General features: G+C 57.7%; 1 protein-coding gene across 1 annotated transcript in view; it reads right to left on the bottom strand.

Moving 5' to 3' along the window:
* The window catches only part of CLCN7 (chloride voltage-gated channel 7), a 34,925-nt gene that overhangs the window by 23,085 nt on the left and 261 nt on the right, over positions 1-11,579 (bottom strand). The window lies entirely within an intron of this gene.

An 11,579-nucleotide genomic window follows, 5' to 3' on the forward strand; every position in this document is an offset into this window, starting at 1 on the left:
ATCGCCCGGTCAGGTGCGCCCGGCCCCGCGGCCCCCCGGCCTCCCGCCCGCCCTGTGTCGTCCCTTCAGCAACAACAAGATCCTGGTGGAGCTGGACGAGAGCTCAGGTAGGGCTGGTGGCACCTCTGCGGTGTCACCCTCAACCCACGGGGTGCTGTGGGGCGCAGGCAGGGCCTGCCCCATGGCACGTGTGGCCCTGGGCATGGAGAGCCACTAAAGCCCCAGATGTTCCAGCTTCAGCTGCTTAGGGCTCTCGGAGAGAAATGTTTGGGGACAGGAGTCACGCCGGTCGTGGGCACTTCAGGTGGCTGGGTGCTGCTGGGGTGTCACCGTGGGCAGACCTCTTGCCCTGTCCCCTTCCCCGCTGCGGGGTCCCTGCTTTGGGGACCCGGTGGAGTGGCAGGTGCTCCTCCAGGGAGCAGCTGTTGGGGATTTCTCTGTCCTGGCTGCCAGGAATAACTCACAGGGCCACGTCCGCACGCTGAACAAAGAGAGCCTCTTCTGGAGGCTTCCCAGGACCTGCTGTCGGCTCCCAGGCCCCTGGGTACGTCCTCACACTGTCCCCAGCCTGGGCACAGCTGCAGCACCCGCACTAAGCACTCTGTGAGGACCTTTTGGGGTAGGATGGTGGTGTTTGGGAGAGAACAAGGGCCCAGAGCTCTTCCTGCGGTGCTGGCCAGCATGGTAGTGCTGCTGACAGGCTCAAAGGTGTGTGATCCCCTGGCAGGGGTTTGCTGTGATAGAAGCTGGAGGTTCAACCTTATCCAGTGAGCCCAGAGAGAAGGGAACTGCTGGGCAGCCTGACCCTGAAGGTGGCTGGACTTTGGGACATGTGGCACACCACTGCATGTGTGCTCGCTCATGCTTCAGGTTTGCCACTGACGGACTGTGCCTGGCTTGCAGGCAGAGCTGGGCAAAGGCAGGGCCTTACTCTTGGTCCTGCTGCTCTGGGGAATTTTTGAAGAGCCCGGGGTGGAGGTGGGTGAAGCTCCCTCGCGCAAGGCAGTGCATGCTGCTGTGGCGGGAGTTTCTGATGTCTTTGTGTTTACCACGGCACAGGAGTCGCCACGATGAAGTTCAAGAGCCCCCCGGTCAACAGCCTCAGCCTGGACTTTATCACAGAGTTTTGCATAGGCCTGGAGAAGCTGGAGAATAACCGGGAATGCCGGGGCGTGATCTTCACATCTGTACGTGTTGTCCTGAGCTCGGGGTGCGAGCTGTGGGGCAATTTGGCAGGCACAGGTGCCTCGCTCGTGTGTGGTCTCTTGGTTTCCTGGTCACTGGCATGGAAGGGCCGAGAGGCAGCTTGGGTTGTCTCTGGAAGGAGAGGAGGGGGTTCTTGGAAGGGCTCTGCTTGCTCTCCTGTGCCCTTTTCTAGCAGAAGAATAATAACCATGTATTGTCATTTGTCATTAAAATCTAAGCTGCTTATCTGCAAACCTGACACATCCCTTGAGATCTCTTGAACTGCTCAGAGGGAGCTGAGAGGAAACCCCAGTGTTTATTTTCACACATGATGTGGGTATGAGGTGGTGCTTGGGGATGGGACAGGACAGGTTTTGTGCTGTGTGGTGGATATACCTGCACAGGGATCCTGATAATGAGAAATCACGCTGCAAGCAAAGAGGCTCAGCCCTGCAGGCTGTGGTGTTGGGGTGATCCAGGCTGTGGGAGCACTGGGGAGATTGTTTCAGAACTCCAAAGGACCCTGGTTTATGTCATATTTAATTATTGCTTTCCCTTTCCTCAGGCTGCCAGGCTGCGTGTGTTAGAGGGGTGAAGGGTTATCCCTGAGCAGCGGCTCTCTCTGACGTTTGCGTTTTCCCGATTACAGGCTGTCCCCAACATCTTCTCGTCTGGCCTGGACATCACTGAGATGTGTGGTAAGAGCATGGAGCACTACGCCGAGTTCTGGAGAGCCGTGCAGGAGATGTGGCTCCGGCTGTACGGCTCCAACATGGTCACAGTCGCTGCCGTCAACGTATGTCCTTTGTATCCGCCCTCCTCGTCACCCCGCGCGGTCTGTCACCTGCTGCAGAGCATGGGAAGGGACGGGCAAAAAAGTCAGGCTTGTCAGTGCGGAAACAAATACAGGGATGTGTCTGTTGGGATGTCTGGACAAAGTCTGCGTGTGTGGGTTCAGCGCGTTGGGGCTGGGGAGGGGTGGAGGCGTGGGGTGGTGCAGGGCCCACGTACGCTGCAGGCGCTGGTGGGCAGAGCAGCACTGCAGGGGCAGGGGCCAGCTTGCACGGCACGCGTCCCGCCGATGGGGGCTGAGGTGCAGCAAAGCCATACCCTGCCTCAAGAACTCGACTGGGAGTCTGGCCTCTAGGCTGGAGGACCTGGAGGAGGGCTGTAGGCCTGTGGTAAAGCCCAGAGGGGCACTAGTGGCAGACGAGGACTGGAGAAGCCGAGCACTTGGCGCAGGGGAGCCCAGAGGATGCCTGTCGCCTGCCCGCTGGCTTCTTCCGCGCCGACGAGACTTGTAGGAGTCACTCAGGGTTGCTTGCTTGGCCCTTGTGCTGCTTTGCTGGAGGGGAGGGGATGGGAGCAGCCCTGCCCTGCGGCACGGGCTTGTCCTCGGCCCCGTGGGCAGCGGTGCTTCGGCAGCGCGGTTTGTCGTGAGCCCTTTCTGCATCGGTTCTGCTCCTCCAGCCGTGGTCCCTACCCAGCAGGGGAGTGCTGTCTGAACCTCAGTGTCCGTAGGTGGGTTGTTACCTGCTTAGTGTCTTGTCTTCATTTCTCAGCGCAGTGCCAGTTTGGCAGCTCACAGTTCTGTGTCTGCCATAGACTCTTTGAAGGCAGCTGGGTCTCCGAGTGGCTTCCTGCAGGCGTCCTGTGCAGGGCTAAGCAAGCACCAAGTTGTGGCAAAGATGGTCACAAATGGAAGTTCTACAGGCAGAAGGTGTTAAAAAGCCCCTGGACAGAACTGTTTCTGTGGCATTTAGGGTTACAAACTCAGGTAGGGTTAAAAGCTCATGTAGGGTTGCAAGCAAATGCTATATCAAATCTCCACTGCAGGGTTTGCAACCTGAGTAACACAGATGAGTTAACTAGATTTCCAGGCTGGAAAACACAAAAAAAACAAAGAACATTGAAAAATGAAAGGATAAACCCTGGTAAACCCATCAGAAATCTTTAGGGCTGTTTTGAGTCAGGTAATCAGAGACTTGGGGGACATCTGCTCTGTGACCCTGTGTCTTCCCCCGCTCTGGGGGGAGCAGTGAGGCTGGGGGCACAGGGCCATTTGTAACCATGACCTAGACTCACTCCTTCCTTCTCTTTGCCAGGGGTCCAGCCCAGCAGGAGGCTGTCTCATTGCCTTGACCTGTGACTACAGGATCATGGTGGAGAACCCCAAATTCGTCATCGGCCTGAACGAGGCCCAGCTGGGCATTGTGGCTCCCTTCTGGTAGGCCAGTGCTTCCCACCTGTGTAGGTCTCTAAAAAGAGTTAATCTTCAGGTAGTTTATTCATCAGTTTGGCTTCTGAGAGGTAGGTTTATGTGTCAGTGATTGGGCAGCTGCAGGAGACAGCACCTCATTTCTCTGTCCTATCCTGCAGATATCTGAAAAGCTTTGAGGCTGCAGAACGTCCTCACATCCTTCGCCAGTGAGGGCCTCAGCTCTGACTCTGCAGTCAGTTCCAAAACGTGCTGGAAGGTCTCCCTGGTCAGGCTCCGTCTGGGAATTTGTTTTTCTCTGGATACACGCTGTGTACCTGCAAAATCCCATAGCTGTGGAGATCTCTGAAAGTGTAGAGAAACTATTATACTAAGACACAGGCCCGTGGTTGCCCTAAGAACGTGTAGATGTACTGTTGGAAAGGAGCTTTCCTATCACAGCGGGTGGACACAGCTGGAACCCGTGCCCTGAGCGGCTCTCGTGGAGAGGAGGGGAAACTGTTGGGGTGTTACTGAAAATGGCTCTGCTCGCCTGGCTTAGCACAGCGTGGCTGAGCCCGTAGCTGCTGTTTGGAGCCCCGTGCCTGAGGGGTGGGACCAAGTGTCCTCTTCGCTTTGATGTCCGGGTGTTTCTTTCCCTGACTGTGGCTTTTCCTCCCGTCTCTTCTAGGTTTAAGGACACATTTGTGAACACTGTGGGACATCGTGTTGCCGAACGCTCCCTCCAGCTGGGCTCCCTTCACTCTGCATCCGAGGCCCACAGGCTTGGCCTCGTGGATGAGCTGGTGCCAGAGGTGAAGCTCCAGGAGAAGGCGGCGGCCGTTATGGCACAGTGGCTGGCCCTTCCCGGTAAGGGGGGCACCACTGCCAGAGGAAGAGGGGATCTGGTCTGGGTGGGAAGGACTGGTACCTGGGAGCTACGTACCAGTTTCCGTGGAAAGGGAAGGTGTGGATGGCTGGGAGGTAGGAAAGCTCAGCACGGGTCCAGGCAGCCTTGGGCTACCAGAGATGGGCTTGCCAGTGCCCCCGTGTGGGAGGACACCGCGCTGGGTGTGCAGGGCACGTGGCTCCGGCTCGATTCGCTCTGCCAGTCCTGCTGAGTCAATCCGGAGGTGCCTGAGCTCCAGATACAGACTGAATCTCCGTGTCTGTCAGTGGAGGTGTTACCCCAGGAAAGCTGTCGTGGAGTTGAGGGAACAGGCTGGGTGAGAGTGCCTGGGTGGCTGCCAGTCCGCCTTTGTGGTCTGGATCAGCTCACAGCACTCTGCTGGTCTGGGGGTGGCGATGGGGGTGTGAGGACAGGCAGCACGCGTGTTTGGGCTGCTCATAGAGGAGAGGGCTCTCTGCCAGCCAGGGCTAGATCGAAGCTGTCCCAGCCCGTGCCACCTCCTGAGCGCTGCAGGAAGGTGCAACTGCATATCGCCCTTTGGCTGCTCTTTCTGTAGAAATCTGAACGAAACTGCACAGAAACGGAGGGGTCCCAGGACTGTCAGCCTTGGAAAAGGGGCCCTAAACACTTCCCTGCCCTGCTGTCAGGGTGACACCTCAGCCCCCTAGCGTGGGCAGCACATCTCAGCTTCCAGGAGGCACCACGCAGATCCTTCCCCAGAGCCCTAAATCAGAGCCAGGAGGAGCCTGTTGGGGTGAAGGTGCTGTAGCACTGGGGTGCTGGAGCGATTCAGGGTTCCCAGTGCAGGGGTTGGTCACCATTGCGCCGTCGCGGTGGAAGAGCACTGAGAGCGCGCGTGCAACATCTGTGCTGCCACACGCCTGCACCTGGCTCCGTGTGTGAGCAGATGTGTGGGTGAGCCCTGGCCCAGAGCCTGCTGTCGGGGTGAGCTCGAGGGGACGGTGCTGCGGGCTTTTGGACGGCATCTTTGGCATGAGCAGACTGTCTTGCCAGAGGCCAAAGGGATTGGGCTGGGGGAGCTTAGAGACAGAACAGTTTCAAATAGCAGAGAATTTTGTTCAGTTGCTGCTGTCCTGAGCCCAGCGGTGTGGATTGGGGTGGGGGCTGAGCTCTGGAGGGGACAAAAAGAAGGAGATGCACAACTTTTTGTCATCCGTCCCAGTAGATCAGTTGTTTCCCTCCTGAGCGGTACAGATCATAATTTAGCGTGTGAGAATTTATCCAGTTCAGCTCCCAGCTGGTGGGTTTTTCTTACACCTTTCCCTGCTGGTTTAAAGAGCCCTTCGGCGTGTGGTACCTCCCATTCTGGAGGCACCTGCGCACGGTGGCCGTGGCCGAGAGCCGGTCAGGGGTGAGGATGGTGCACATTCCCCATCCCTTCTCTCCTCTCCGCAGACCACGCCCGTCAGCTCACCAAGTCCATGATGAGGAAGGCAGTGTTGGACCGCCTGGTTGCTCACCGGGAGGAAGACGTTCAGAACTTCGTCAACTTCATTTCAAAAGAGTCCATCCAGAAGTCACTTCGCATGTACATGGAGATGCTGAAGAAGAAGAAGCGCTAAGGACCCCGGGTGACCCTCTGGAACACTGCAGTCGCTGTAGACTTTCACAGTGAAGCCGTTCGCAGCACCAGCAGTTGTGGTGCCTGCTCCCATGGCTGCCCCCACCACCCCTTCCCCTTAGTCCCCGCAGAGTGCCTGACACCAGCACTGCCTTTCCCGAGAGCAGGGAGAACTGCCTGCTCACCTCCCCCGAGGGACGGACAGGGAGAGGGTCTTGACGCTACTGTGGCTCAAGCCTTGGATATCCTTGCGTATCCTCCTTGGCTGTCTTCCCTCCTGTCCAGCAGCAAATTATGAAATGAGATTGTCAATAAAGTCTTTGATGAGGTCGGAGATGGATGCTTCATTCCCCAGCCTGTCTGTGGTCACCACTTACGGGCTGGTGGCTTGTCCCCGGGCTCTGGTTCGTGGTGGGCTGGGGGGGCTCTGCCGTGAGCCACACGGACTGGGGGGCGTGGGCACGGCTGGCTGTGAGCCTTCTCCAGACGGGGCCCTGGAGCAGCCCCTGCACAGGGCTCGTGGCCGGGGCTGCTGTGCCTGGTGCCACGCGGGAGCGGGTGCCGCGGTGGGAAGGTGGCTCCTGAGCGGGGCCAGCCCCGGGGCTGGCGGCTGCCCCTGGGGAGCGGGAGGGGGCCAGCACCCGCCTGGGCCCACCCCGGGCTGAGGGGAGCCGGGGGGTGGTGGTGGGATGGGGCTCGCCGGGAAGTGCTTCCAAACCGAGCGAGAAATCAGCCGTTGCCTCCTGAAGGAGCTGAGGCTCGTGGGGAGAGCCGTGCCTCATGGCCTTAGTCCATCCTTGGCTGCAGAAAGCGAAGATTAAAGCAGTAGAAATAAAAGTTGTTTTTACAAACCCGGAGTTGTGTGGGGGGTTCTCGCAGCCCTGGGCAGCCTGTTACTGTACGAGTTGACGTGCAGTTTCCTTGTTTCCAGAGGGTCTGTGTAACACGGCCAACTGCCATGGCGCATCTCGAGTAATTTCTTAGGGAGCTGCAAAAATTTCTTCAGGTTTGTTGCCTTCGTTGAACTCTAAAGCAAAATCCTCGTCTCCTACGCTCAGAGCACGTACACTCCCTTTTAACACGGAGCCGTGTCCCAGGTGCTGTAAGAAGTCGGGGTGAGTTTGCTCGAGTACCCGCAGGGATCTTGTCTAGCGCCAGGCCGAGGCGAACTAAAGCTGCAGGAAATAAAAGTCCTGTGCTGGTTCCTTACGCGGTGGCTGTCAACTGAAACCCTCCCCGCAGCCGGCGGGTCCGCGCTCTCCGGCACGCCGCTAATGAGCGGCTGATTGGGTTACGGTGCCGGGGTAGAATTTGCCATAGAAACTCAGCCAGTTGCTGCCGCCGGGTAACTGATCCAAAAGCTGCGAAGCTGCTGTGATGATTTTGCCAGCTCTGGGTCCCTGTCGGGTGCTGGCTGGATCTCGGGCACCACAGGTAAGCCCTCCGAGGGGGGCTCGGGCCGCGTCGGCACCGAGAGGAAATTAATTGGCTTGGTCGAGAGGCAGCGGCAGGAGATGAGGTTGAGTTTCAGGAAGGGAACCTATTTTTTGCCACGGTAAGTTCTTGGCTCCCAACACACCAAACCAGAACCTGTGAGAGAGGAATGTGGCCAAAATATCACCAGGGCACAGCTACCCTGGAGTGCAGCCCGAGGCACCTACCTCCTGAGAGAGGACATTGTGAAAAAGTAATTTTTTTCCCCTTCCTACTGATCCAGCAAAACTTCTGCGCTGCTCCAGGTACCACAGCAGGTTTGTTTGGGACATTGGGTGCAACCTGGCAAGTTCGGCAGCGTAGAAGTGGCCCTGGGACCGGGGGCTGGTTTATTGGGCTGCGGGCAGGGTTGGTGTAGCGCGGTCCCTGCGCACAGCGCGGGGCCGCCTGCGCTTCTGGCAGGAGCTGCAGCCCGGGCTGCCGAGCAGGGCACCGGCACCAGCGAGGAGCTCCGACCGCTCCGAGCGGCCTTCCAGGCTGTGCGCCAGGTCAAAACCGCCAGCAAATACTTCAACAGCAGGTTGAGGCTGAGCGAGATGAAGCTCGTTCAAGCCAAGTGCTGTGAAAAATCAGTGAAAAAGTCTTGTCTGATCAAAGTCTAGCAGAAGGTCTTCAAGGAAACAATCTTTTCGTTAGCTTGGAATCCCGTCACTATGGTCCTGCAAGGATTAAAATTCACTGTCAGTGCTTTAAAGTACTCAAGTCACTTAAAACGGGAGGGAAAAGCAGCAATGACTTCACTTACTGAAAAAAAAACAAACCAAACCAAACAACATCCACTGCAGTTTTGCCTGCCTGTTTGGGCGGTGAACAGTGAAGAAGATGCCCTGATGTTTTGTAGGAAGGCGCGGGCATTTCTGTGTCAACACGGGAGGGCAGAGCACGCCCCCCCCAGTGTCTGCCCGTGGGTCTCAGCTGTTGAGGAGGAGATTTGGGCTGCGCAGAACCTGCAAGAAAGGAGCCATGCCCTGTCTCCAGCAGAGCACCACCACCACCAGGGCTGGCGAGGCCAGGAGGAGGAGGAGGAGGAGGAGGAGGTCTCCAAGTCCCTCGCAGCAGTGACACGTAGGAACGTGAAGGGCTCGAGCGAGAGGCAGCCCCCCCACCGCATCGCGCTCAGCTGGGGCAGAGCGGACCCTGCAGCTCACCCGCGTGGGGCTTCGCCCGATCCCCGGTCAGGTCCCCGGGTTTCCTGGGGAGGTTGTTCCCCCTCCAGCCCAGCGCTGCTGGCGGCTCCGCCTGTGCCCAGGGATGGCTGTGTGCTCTCTGACGGGATCCAGACGGCCCCCCCGACGGAGCCACAGCAGACGTGTAATACCCTAAGACCTCTTAGTGTGCTAAGCCCTGGGATCCCTACGTGCCGAGGAAGCGGAGGAGAAAATCAGAAATAGCAGCTTAACAAACAGGCGGTGACAGGAGGGGGGTCTCTGCTGTGAAACGCTCCCAGGCTCCCTGCCGCGAGGACCCCCGCTCCCCGGGCAAGCCCTGGAGGAGAAGTCAGCCCAGATTCCCAAACCCCCGCAGCAAACCTGGCGTTGTCCAGCGGACGTTCGCTCCCAAAATCTCTGGTTTCCTACTCCAACCAGCGGCAGAGCCAGCGAGGTCTCGGCCCATGAGCTGCCGTAGGGGAGCGGTGACCCTGTGCGGCACCTCTGCTGCTCAGGATTTTCCCTGTGGTTAAGGGATTTCCCTCCACAGGCACTAATCTGTTTTACCTCCTTCCAGCTCCTAGTTCCCCCCACATCCACGGGTTCAGGTCAGCACCAGCCTCAGCCAGCAATGAGTCTGCCCGTGCTCCAGTTCGCAAGGGAAATAAAGTTAATTAAGACAGGAAAAGGTGAGGAAGACCTTTCTGAGTGCCTGGCACTGGCTCAGGGTGGCTGGAAGAACGCGAGGCTCGATTAAGAAGCCCAGAAGGGACAATCACCCCCTGCCCCTGCTCTGTCCCAGCACCAGGGCACAGCAGCCAGGGGGGCTGCAGCGAGGACGGGGACATGCCCTCGGGAGCCTGGCAGGTAGGTGGGACCCACTCCCAGGGGCGATGGAGAACTAGGAAAGCTTCAACCCCTTAGCAGGACAAACCCGTGGCTGTTGGGAGCCCCCCTGGCTGGCCGCAGGCTCCTGTAAGTGCTTGAGCCATGGGCTGGGGAGGTGGAAGGGGGTGATGCAGCTCCCCGCACGAGGCGGTGACGCCGCCCTGCTGGGCTTTGCTGCAGAGCTCAGCCCAGAGCAGCGGTGCTGGGGCCGTCCCGGTGCTTACCGGGCTCTTGCCGAAGCCCTCGAAGCTGGTGCCCCGCAGCCCTGGGGTGCTGTCGCAGATGGATCCCACCCTGCTGTTGCCAGACGTGCCCCGTGCTTCCCCCTCCAGTCCTGGGCAGCTCTACCCGTGAGCACGGGCAACAGCTTGGTTTCCTCTTTAACTAACAATATTCCTCATCTTCATGTCGCATTTTGATCAGCACTGCTGGACGGAGGACAAGATTATTACACGTATAATGTTAGTGACAGCATATTGCTGGGTCCTTTTTAATATTTCCTTATGAGGGCAGCACTTCCAGTGCCTGGTGTAACACAGCCTCAAGCAGCTGCTTGCCACAGCAGGGCAGGCTCAGGCTATTAATACAGATTTCTGCAGCGATGCTCTGTTCCCTGCCCATCCCCACCATTCGGCTCCCAGAGCAAGCTGATCCCTATGATCTCTGCTGAAAATGGACATGAGAAGAGTTCCTTTCATCTCTCTGGCCGATAATGGGGTATTAAACAATGTTTTCAGTGCTGCTGGATTTTGACCAAGATCTCCCAGGTCTCGAAGGAGCAGCAGAAATATCTTTCGGTCATTCAGAGCCCGGAGAGCCAAGCTGCCCTGACTGCAGCGAGGTGGAGGCGGGAAGCGATGCCTTTGCTGTGCAGGCAGGAGCACAGACTGGGACAAACTGGGACCCTCTGGGCTGCCCAGGCCGGGGGAGAAGCTGCTGGGGGGGATGCACCAAGAGCTGCCGAGCTCTGCGCCTCTGTGCCTGAGACTTTTTGATCCGCAGGGCACAAACCTCAGGGGGGGGTGTGAGGATGTTTTCTTGAGCGCTTCCGAGTCCTCGCAGGTTCTGTAAGATAATTTGCCCAGGTGAAATAGCCTGTGTTTCATTTTTGTACGTGCTTAGCGCGTGTTAAGTAACACAGGTGGGAGTAAAAAGAATTTTCACAGACAGCTAAGGTCAAACAAAGAGAAAAATCTATGTGCAAATTATTTTAGCAAGTGTCAGCAGACGATGCAGACACTCACACATCAGGGGCATCGAAAGGGCATCCAAGTGAGCTGCGTAGATCAGCTGGCCCGATTTACCTCCGGCAAGGATGCCTTCTGCAGATGTTTAGGGCTGACGTGCCCGATTTCTCCTTGAGCATCCATGGAGCCGGTCCTAACCCTTGAAATGAACCACAAACGAGTCCTTTTGGAAATCCTCATCCTTGCCTTTCAGGATGCAGGTTAATGCCCTACACAGGATGGGGAGGGCACAAAGAAATGCTCCTGGGAGAGCTGAGAGGCTCTGGTGAATGCTGATGTATTTGCAGTAATTTTGCAGTTTGCAAGCCGCTAAAATACCGAGTATTGACAAGGGATGGTTGAAATAGGAGTGTCTTAAGTCATTAGATTATCTGTTCAATAATATGGCATGCCAGGAAAATGAAATAATCATTTTGCTAGACAAATAAACAGAAGCAGGGGCCTAAACGCATCTCCCAGGAACAGGGGGGGGTCAGGTAGGTGCCACCCACGGGCGAGACAAGGGTCATGCAGGGCCACGGTCCGGGTGCCACAGGTAGCCCCGACCTCTTCAGCCAACACAGCTTCCTCACCGCTAACGGCACTGGCACTGCCAGTAGCTTGGTGATAGAAGAATAAACGCTGGTTTTTAGGGAAATACAGAGGAAGAGTGTCCTTCTTGGGGCATTTCCTCCCATGGCGGGCAGGCGCAGCAGACTAGAGCCCCCACACCCGCTCGGATCCTCGGGGCACCTACAGGAGCTAACGGTGAGGATGGAAAACGCATCACAACTCCTTTTTTTCCTCTCCTTTTCCAGTTGCAGCCATGCCGGCAACCAACCAGGGCTGGCCCGAGGCCTTCGGGTTCAAGATAAGCGGGACGGGTCCGTGCTACATCCTCTGGGTGCAGGAGGGCAGCAGCGCGGCGGCGGCGGGGCTGCGCCCGGGT

This window comes from Athene cunicularia (assembly GCF_003259725.1).
Source record: "Athene cunicularia isolate RWA chromosome 14 unlocalized genomic scaffold, athCun1 chr14_part2, whole genome shotgun sequence".
Taxonomy (NCBI): domain Eukaryota; kingdom Metazoa; phylum Chordata; class Aves; order Strigiformes; family Strigidae; genus Athene; species Athene cunicularia.